The sequence below is a fragment of the Bombina bombina genome, unplaced genomic scaffold (genome assembly GCF_027579735.1).
Source record: "Bombina bombina isolate aBomBom1 unplaced genomic scaffold, aBomBom1.pri scaffold_823, whole genome shotgun sequence".
Classification (NCBI taxonomy): Eukaryota; Metazoa; Chordata; class Amphibia; order Anura; family Bombinatoridae; genus Bombina; species Bombina bombina.
The window spans coordinates 82,810-92,500 of record NW_026512315.1 but is presented as its reverse complement, the minus strand read 5'-3'; positions in this window follow the sequence as shown (position 1 = coordinate 92,500).

Genomic DNA, 9,691 nt, shown 5'->3' with positions numbered 1-9,691 from the left:
CATAAAAATGATAGAAAAAAATATGCAAGGAAGACCAAATAGCTATCTAGCAAAATTGGTTCAGTGATACAACAATCAGAAATACAAGAAAACAAGAAAAGGCAACTGGACTGAAAGAAAGAACAGGGTGGATGCTACCTGTCAAGACAACTAAATAAATAAAAAAGCTTCTACCAAGAAGCCAAAGAAACAGGAGAAAAAAACTGAATGGCATAGAACCAGCAAAAGGAACAAACTAAAAGTTTGCCTGAAAGCCTTAGTGGTGTCAACATTACACTACACAGCTCTAACAGAAATCAAAACAAATAGGTCACTCAGAATAATTATATGGAAATAAGACATATGGAAGGAACAACAACAAACAACGTAATAGCTAGAAAACATCACCTTATCCTAAATTAGATAAGGAGAAAAGAAATAAAGAGCAGAAATTCTTCTATCAGAAGAAATAACTAAATGAAACAAAAAAGCAAAGGTTTTAAAGTAGAAAACTGCAAAATCCTCAAAACCAATATAAAGATCCCAAGGGGGAAAATATTGGAAAATAACAGGCTTAATTCTAGGCCAGGCTAGGACTAAACAAAGTATGTCAGAAAGGTTAGCAATCTTCATATGGAATATAACAAAAAAGGACAGAAAACTGACCTTTTAAAGAACTGGCGGATAAACTTTTATCCAGACTAACCTTAAAAAATAGCTAGAAATCTGGAAAAATAAAGCCAAAAAATAAAGGCCTTCCAGACCTTTAAATAATAAACTAACAAACTTGAAAAAGAATCTAATACACTGAACAAATAGTTTAAAAACAAAAAGAATAACTGATTCTATCCCCAAGCCATCATGTCGAGAGAACTAGAATCCTAATAGAAAAAAAGGACATAAAGAGAAGGGCTGGATCCAAAGAAGCAGCCAAAGAAATAATCTGGACATCAGGAATAAGTTGGAGTAAACAAAAAAACTCCAAAACTATTCTTAACAATCACGCTGGGGGGAAAAACAGAGGTAGAAAAAATATTGGCTAACCAATATAACCACTGAACTACCAGAGCATCCACAAACACAGTTCAAAGATCCCTGGACATACACCATACCCAGGAAAAAATAGATTGAACCAGGAAGCTATAAGAAACATATCTGAGCAACCCAAAAAGAACTACTGTCTGATAGAACATAACCAAAAGAAGAGAAAACTCTTCCAGGCGCAAAAACTGAAGACTGAAAAATCCCTGCTTCCCAGTTATTCAGTATTAGAATAAAAAAACAGCAGAAATAAAATCCTGCCTAGGAAAGCAATTAAAATACTATCCTCATAAGTAGGGAACTGCAAGTTCCCCCCTGATGATTGACATAAGCTACAGATGTAACATAGTCCAATCTGAAAACAGAGAAAAGATTCTCCTCAAAAGAAGCCAGCCCTGAAAGGCCCTGAATAATGCATGGACTTTAAAATATTAATTGATAACCTCACCTCTCAAAGAAACCAAACTCTGTATGCCCTTCTGAGACCCTCAGAAGCCACCCCCCCCCCCCCCCCACACACACACACACACCATGCCTTGCATCTGTAAAATTACAGATCAATAAGTATGAACAAAAGAAACCCCCAGCATAAAGAGCTAATAGTTCAGCCACTAAGACAAAAACAGACTTGCTCTGAAAAGAAAATGAATCCTCAGAGACAACAGAGACAAAACCCTGTATCATAGCAAAATATATAAAGCTAAAGATGACTCATATAAATGCAAGCAGACGGACAAACATGAGACATGACACCTCCATGCAAAGAGAAACTAAAGAAAAGGTTCTAACAGGCAAACCCCAGATTCAACCATCTAAGCCCCAGAAAAGAAGCCTTTATCTGAGGAACTAAAAGACTGGGGGGGAAAAGATTTCCCAACCAATGTTAAAGAAACAACAGTCTGTAGAAAAGAAATACTGCTTGAACCAAGATATCACCTGGCCAAGAAATACTACAATACCCTGAAAGCTAATTACAGATAAGTGGGCACCCAAAACGTTGGAGAATATTTTGAGAACTGTGGCCAGTCCAAATAGAAAAGCAACATACTGCAAAAGTAAATCTCAGAAAACAAAGATGTTCCTAGAAATAAGAACATAAAGGTAAAAATTCTCAAAACAGTTGAGGACATAAACTAACCTCACATAATAGTCTGGAAAGTTTCCATTTCAACAGTAGGAACTAAAGAAGTATGTATAAAGTTTCTAGATCAGAATAGAACCAAAAATTCCCCCTACTTCTACGAAGAAAGAATAGGTTGAAGTTCCCATCTACCTAAGACTTACAGGGATCCTAGGAATATAGCACAAAAAAAACCTTCCCTTGGGAGGCCTTGATCTGAAACCTTTTCTATATCCTTGAGACCATAATGACAACCCAAGCTTCCTGAAAAAGGAATAACTCGCTCCCTACCAGGGCCTCTAGATCAAGGACTGAATCTACAACACAGATTTGGAAGGGGAGAGGATATTAAACTGCTTATCCTGTTCCAGAACCAACACTGGAAACAGACCCTGACAGCATTCTCCAGAGCATATAAATAGGTCTGGTAAATAGCTTGCAGTCTTGCAAGCAGTGAGACTAATGCTCAAATTCAGTTAAAGACTCTGAAACACAAATATTATACTATTATTTCCCGATCAAACCAGAGGAACTCTGATACTGAGAGGAGGAAAAAGATTACTGAGCCTTATTCTGATGAAAGGGAAATCTTGGACTTCTAGTCCTGAGGAAAAAAAGCTTGTGAACCCCAGACACCGTATAAATAATAGAAAACCAAACCAGAAATATAAACTTCTTTAAAAGAAAGACTTATAAAGTTTGAAAAAAGAAATCATGTCAAGAGACCAAGACTCCAGTTATAATGCTTTTCTAGAGAGAACAGCTAAATACATACTCTAGCATAAATGAATGATGACAAGAAGACATCACAAAGAAAAGCATTGCACATTAAAACAAGATAAAAAGTTTTAAAAAGTCTTTGTGGCATAAAAAAGATCTGTCCAGAAAGACTACATAACCAAAAGCCACAAACAGCCACATCAGCAAAAGATATTATTAAACATATAACTTGCTTGCAAATAAGCCCTCCTAAAGAAGGATTATCACCTTCGTATCTAAAGGAATATAAAGGAAGAACTATCTTCCAAAGGAAAATAGAATATTTAGCCAGAGAGAAAATTGACCCAACGACTTTGGTAATAGTTTCCCAAAAAGTAGCATTTCAAGGCACGCTAAGCCGAAATGCAAAACAAAGCACAAGACATATGAACTTCACATCTGAATGCACAGCAGTAATGAATAACGTGCACACAAAAAAATGATAGTTATAATTGCACCAAACCTGACATGCGCAAGACGGAGGACATATGTGTGCTAACCCGACGAGTGTAAACCAGCCAAGCCTGAAAAATAATTAAAATTACAATGGGTGTTAAACAGACATGCGCAAGGCCGAGGACATACATGTGCTAACCCGACAAACGTAAACCAGCCCAGCCTGTAAAATAATTAAAATTACAATGGGTATTAAACCCAATGCGTGCAAATAAAACAATGGGAATACAATGTAGATTTTGTCCCAGGGCCATATATATTAATATATATATATATATACACACAGGTACTGTATATATATTTATATATATATATATATATATATATATATATATATATATATATATATATATATACACACACACAAACTATAAATACCCAAATTAAAGCTATTGAGTGTCTAAATTGAAAAAATAAAGTTTCTTGAGACAGAAAAATGCATTCTATATACTCTAGATGTGCAGAGTTTATATACATCTATAAAACATGAGAATGGCATAGCCTGTGTCAAGAAGTTATTGTTCAATACTGGGAGATATAATATGCTACAATTAGTATTTTTGGAAGAACTTCTATGACTAGTTTTGTTTAATAACTATTTTCTATTTCAAGATACATGGTATAGCCAGAATCAGGGGACTGCAATGGGGTCTAATGTTGCCCCCTCATATGCCAACATATTCATGGGTAATTTTGAAGAGAAGTATGTATATGAAAATCTATTATATAGAAAATTTGGAGCCACTTGGTGGCTTTTTTTATCGATGATGTGTTTAGCATATAGGGGGGGGGGGGGATAACATTGACTCCTTGCTTGAGTTTGTAGCTGAGCTGATTTTGGTAGTTAGGGGTATTAGATTTACCCTTACGTGGCATGAGACTTCTGTTGCCTTCCTGGATACTAAAGTTGTGAAGGAAGGAGGTAATTTGCGATGTGATATACATACTAAAACCACAGATAGAAATAATTTACTCCACAACCATAGCTTTCACCCAGAAGTACTTTTAAACTCCCTACCCAGGAGTCAGTTGATTAGCGTTAAGCGTATTGTGAGCCAGGATAGTATTATACCAGACAGATTAAGAGAAATGGGCAACAAATTCTTGGATAGGGCCTATCTGAAACCTCTTATTGATAAAGAAATTGCAGCAGTAAGTAATATTGATAGGGCTTCCTTGCTTATTAGAAACAAGGATAAGAAAGTAAGAAATAAAGAGGACAGATTGGTCCTGGTTTCTAAGTATAGTAAAAATATTAGAGAGATCAAAAATATGGTTTACAGACTTTGGCATATCTTGAAAGATTGTAATCCAAATATTAGCAGTTTTCAACATATCCCGATGATGGCCTACAAAAGAAATCGTAACCTCAAAGATATGCTTGTACAGACATTGGTACTGATAAAAAGTTGACCCAGAGTTATATAACGGAGAAAAACCTGGGGTGTTACCCTTGTCTGGGATGTAATAGCTGTAATTTTATGATTAAGGGGGCTACATTTGCCCATCTCAGATCTGGTAAAATTTATAGAATAAGGGATCATTTTACCTAACTCCACCTTTATAATTTATTTAATCCAATGCCCATGTTCTAAAATTTATATTAGGGAGACCACCAGAAAGGCGGATGATCGAATAAGGAAACATAAGTCTAACATCAGGTGTGGGGATAAGGATGCCCCAGTGTCATCCCATTTTCTAGAAGCTAAACATTCTATCAGCCAATTAAGGTGGCAAGTAATAAACCAGATTAAAATGCCTAGGGGGGGGATAGGGAATAATTATTAAAAAAAAAGGGAGTTATTTGGGATTTTTATGTTGAATGCCCTTGACCATTGGGCATGAACAATGAATATGATATGTCTGTTTACATATAACATCTGTATATGAGATTTGCTTTTAAAATATTCTATTATAAAATGTAGGTTATAGTCACTAGGTACCACTAGATGGTGCAATTTTCATAAGTCATTGTAGGTTTCTGAACAGGTATAATGTTGCAGGTAATTAAGATAATTAAGAAACTTGTTGGTTCTATGTGACTTTATAAATGTGTTCAGTATGAAGCATATGTTATAGCATGAATAAGGGTGTATAGCCTGAAACGTCACTGTTCTTTTTGGACCTCCACCTTGCAAATAAAGTGAGTTAGACTTTTATGTGCTGTGGGACTTTGTGTTCTTTTATGCAGTATTTGAGGCTTGCAGTGGGTCTCTTGCCTTGCACTTGCACATTATAAAAGGACTGATTGCTGTTTCCTATTGTTTGGTTTTGTGAAAAAATAAAGATACTTACCCTATAGACACTCATCTACCAGCAAAGACCCATACTGAAAGATGCAAGAAAGGAAAAGAATACAAGGCACTAGGAAAAAAGGATTTACTAAATAGCACTCTGCAACAACTATCAACACATTAGTACAAATGCATTCATTGCAATGAGAATTCTTTGATCCATAAATATTGAGAGATGTCCAGTAAAACATAATAAAAGGCAACTAAAAATGTGCCACCCTTTCCTTTCTTGCAAAGTTATTAGTATACAGCACCACTCCCATATTATTATTTATACAGCAATGACACATATGGGATATCCCTATGTTAATATAAACTAGAGGGAATCAACTACAGCAGTGCCATTTTTTCATAATTTCCCCATAATACAGTACTGAAACATATAAGCAGAGGTTATGGAAGAGGAATATATTGTAGATCCATAGAAGAAGGCAGAAGACAAGTCCATGCAACCAATTATGGAGGGTCTGTGACAAATTTCTCATGAGGTGAAAAAAGAGAGCCACAAACCATACCCTATATACATCCCTCTGACAAGCACTGTACTCTGAAAGGAAACTGGGCTTTAGTATAGACTGAGAACTCCTCTCTCTGAAGAATGAAATGCACAATTTAATTATTTAACCACCACCTTCACTGGAGGCAAAGTAAAGACTTTGTTACCTGTGAGGTTGGAGGAGTTTTATAGAGTTCTTGGAGTTAGGGAATCTTTGCCTCCTCCCAGTGGTAAGGAAGAGTAATTATCAGAAGTAATGGATTGTGGACTCTCACCACCTGTATGAAAGAAATATTTATTTTCCTCGTACTGCACATCTCAGTATGCTCATTCTACACACTGATGTCTAGATGTCTAGATCTTCTTCTGCAACCGTTTTAATGCTTTTAAAATAGTAATTTTATGTGTAGTTATTTTACATGCAGGGCTTAAAGGGACACTGAACCCCAATTTTTTGTTTTGTGATTCAGATAGAGCATGCAATTTAAAGCAACTTTCTAATTTACTCCCATTGTCAAATTGTCTTCATTCTCTTGGTATGTTTATTTGAAAAGCAAGAATGTAAGTATAGATGCCGGCCCATTTTTGGTGAACAACCTGGGTTGTCCTTGCTGATTGGACAGCACCAATAAAAAGTACCGTCCATGGTTCTGAACCAAAAATTTGCTTAGATGCCTTCTTTTTCAAATAAAGATAGCAAGAGAACGAATAAAAATTGATAATATGAGTAAATTAGAAAGTTGCTTAAAATTGCATGCTCTATCTGAACCATGAAATAAATAAATTTGGGTTCAGTGTCCCCTTAAATAAAACTGAGTCACTTTGAGATTATAATTTAAAATGTATGAATAGTAAAAAACAAACAAAAAAAAACCTTTGCAAAATACATTATTTTTGTTTGCTTTTGCTGTAAAATGCCTTGTGTTTATGTTCAAACTGTGCTTCATCCATGCTTTCTAGATCACATTCAAAATTATGTAAATTGCATAAACTAGCTAGATACTATACAGTGATTGATTAGAACAGTGAAGAAAATCATTTACAGCTAGCCACATCTAGTCACAAATAAAGGAGATAAGATAAACACATTCACAAGAGGTTTTAAGTAGCTTTGCAAAATGAAGTGTGTTTTGAAATGCTTTTAAAAACAGAATTTTGTATGTTTGTCCTTTGTAATTCAGGACTTAATTACTTAAACTATGCATATTTTAAAATGCCTTTATTGTCAATTAAATTATGTTGTATAGTATGAATGTCCCATAGTGTTCAATAAACACATTCACATAATAAAAAACTGATTACATTACATGGAAAGATGTTTGTTGTTCATATTTTTGAAAAACTTGTCTTATTTTTCTTATTTTCCTCACAGATACTGTTGCGCTTAGTGGTTTATGCGGAAACACTAATTACTTAGAAAAACATAATTTATGTAGGAACTTACCAGATAAATTCATTTCTTTCATATTGGCAAGAGTCCATGAGCTAGTGACGTATGGGACATACAATCCTACCAGGAGGGGCAAAGTTTCCCAAACCTCAAAATGCCTATAAATACACCCCTCACCACACCCACAATTCAGTTTAACGAATAGCCAAGTAGTGGGGTGATAAAATAAGGAGTAAAAAAGCATACAAAGAGAGGAACTGGAAATATAATTGTGCTTTTATACAAAAATCATAACCACCATAAGAAAAGGGTGGGCCTCATGGACTCTTGTCAATATGAAAGAAATGAATTTATCAGGTAAGTTCTTACATAAATTATGTTTTCTTTCATGTAATTGGCAAGAGTCCATGAGCTAGTGACATGTGGGATAGAAATACCCAAGATGTGGAAAACCACAGAAGAGTCACTAGAATGGGAGGGATAAAACAGCTATTTTCGTTAAAAAAATTTAATCCACAAAAAAATAAGTCTTTCTCATAAATTTCAAGAACATTTTTTAAATCATAAGCAAAAGAATCAAACTGAGACAGCTGCTGAAGAACTTTTCTACCAAAGACTGCTTCAGAGGAAGCAAATACATCAAAATGGTAACATTCAGTAAATGTATGCAAAGAAGACCAAGTTGCTGCTTTGCAAATCTGATCAACCGAAGCTTCATTCTTAAAAGCCCAAGAAGTGGCGACTGATTTAGTAGAATGAGCTGTAATTCTCTGAGGCGGAGACTGTCCCGCCTCCAAATAAGCCTTGTGAATCAAAAGCTTTAACCAAGATGCCAAATAAATGGCAGAGGCTTTCTGACCTTTCCTAGGACCAGAAAAACATTAAATAGACTAGAAGTATTCCTGAAATCTTTAGTAGCTTCAATATAATATTTCAAAGCTCTTACAATATCCAAAGAATGTAAAGATCTTTCAAGAGCATTCTTAGGATTAGGACACAAGGAAGGAACAACAATTTCCCTACTAATGTTGTTAGAATTCACAACCTTAGGAAGAAATTTAAACAAAGTCCGCAAAACAGCCTTATCCTGATGGAAAAACATAATTTATGTAAGAATTTACCTGATAAATTAATTTCTTTCATTTTGGCAAGAGTCCATGAGCTAGTGACGTATGGGATATACAATCCTACCAGGAGGGGCAAAGTTTCCCAAACCTCAAAATGCCTATAAATACACCCCTCACCACACCCACAATTCAGTTTAATGAATAGCCAAGTAGTGGGGTGATAAAGAAAGGAGTAAAAAGCATCAACAAAGGAATTTGGAAATAATTGTGCTTTATACAAAAAATCATAACCACCATAAAAAGGGTGGGCCTCATGGACCCTTGCCAATATGAAAGAAATTAATTTATCTTGTAAATTCTTACATAAATTGTGTTTTCTTTCATGAGTCCATGAGCTAGTGACGTATGGGATATCAATACCCAAGATGTGGAACTCCACGCAAGAGTCACTAGAGAGGGAGGGATAAAAATAAAAACAGCCGGGCGGAGCTTGGCCGCACAGGGAGATGGCCGCATAACACTAGCTCCTAGGCCCCACTCCCTAAGCAATAGATGAAAAAGCTACCTGGCATATACAAAAAGTGACCTGGGGACATATAACACACCCCGGGACACACGGAGAGTGCAGCGGCAGGAGTGTATAGCAGCCGGACCATAGCAAGCGCCATAACAGGCACGGACCGCAAGACCCACGTGGCGTTCCGCCATACTCACAGCTACAGAGAGGCATATGGAGGCCTGACAACTAAAGGCACAACAAGCGGTAAGAGGTGACCTAATAAGTATATACCAGGAGGTGGAGGAGCGGGTGAGAAGCCCGGGCAGTACATGCGGTAACCGCATTAGGAAAACATATCACCACCCTTACCTGATATAATACACAGGCATACATAACAGGCCTAATAGCGTGAGGAACCCATAGGGGAAGCGCACCAACAGCTAAGGTCCTCGGGGAAGAGAGATAGAGTGGGATTAAAAAGTGTGTGAACTGTGAAAACTTTTGAGGGTTTCTTGATAAACGATTCATCCCAGTTATAATTGCTTTGACTGTAATTATAATTAGAGATCTCGCAGGAGCCTGTAGATACT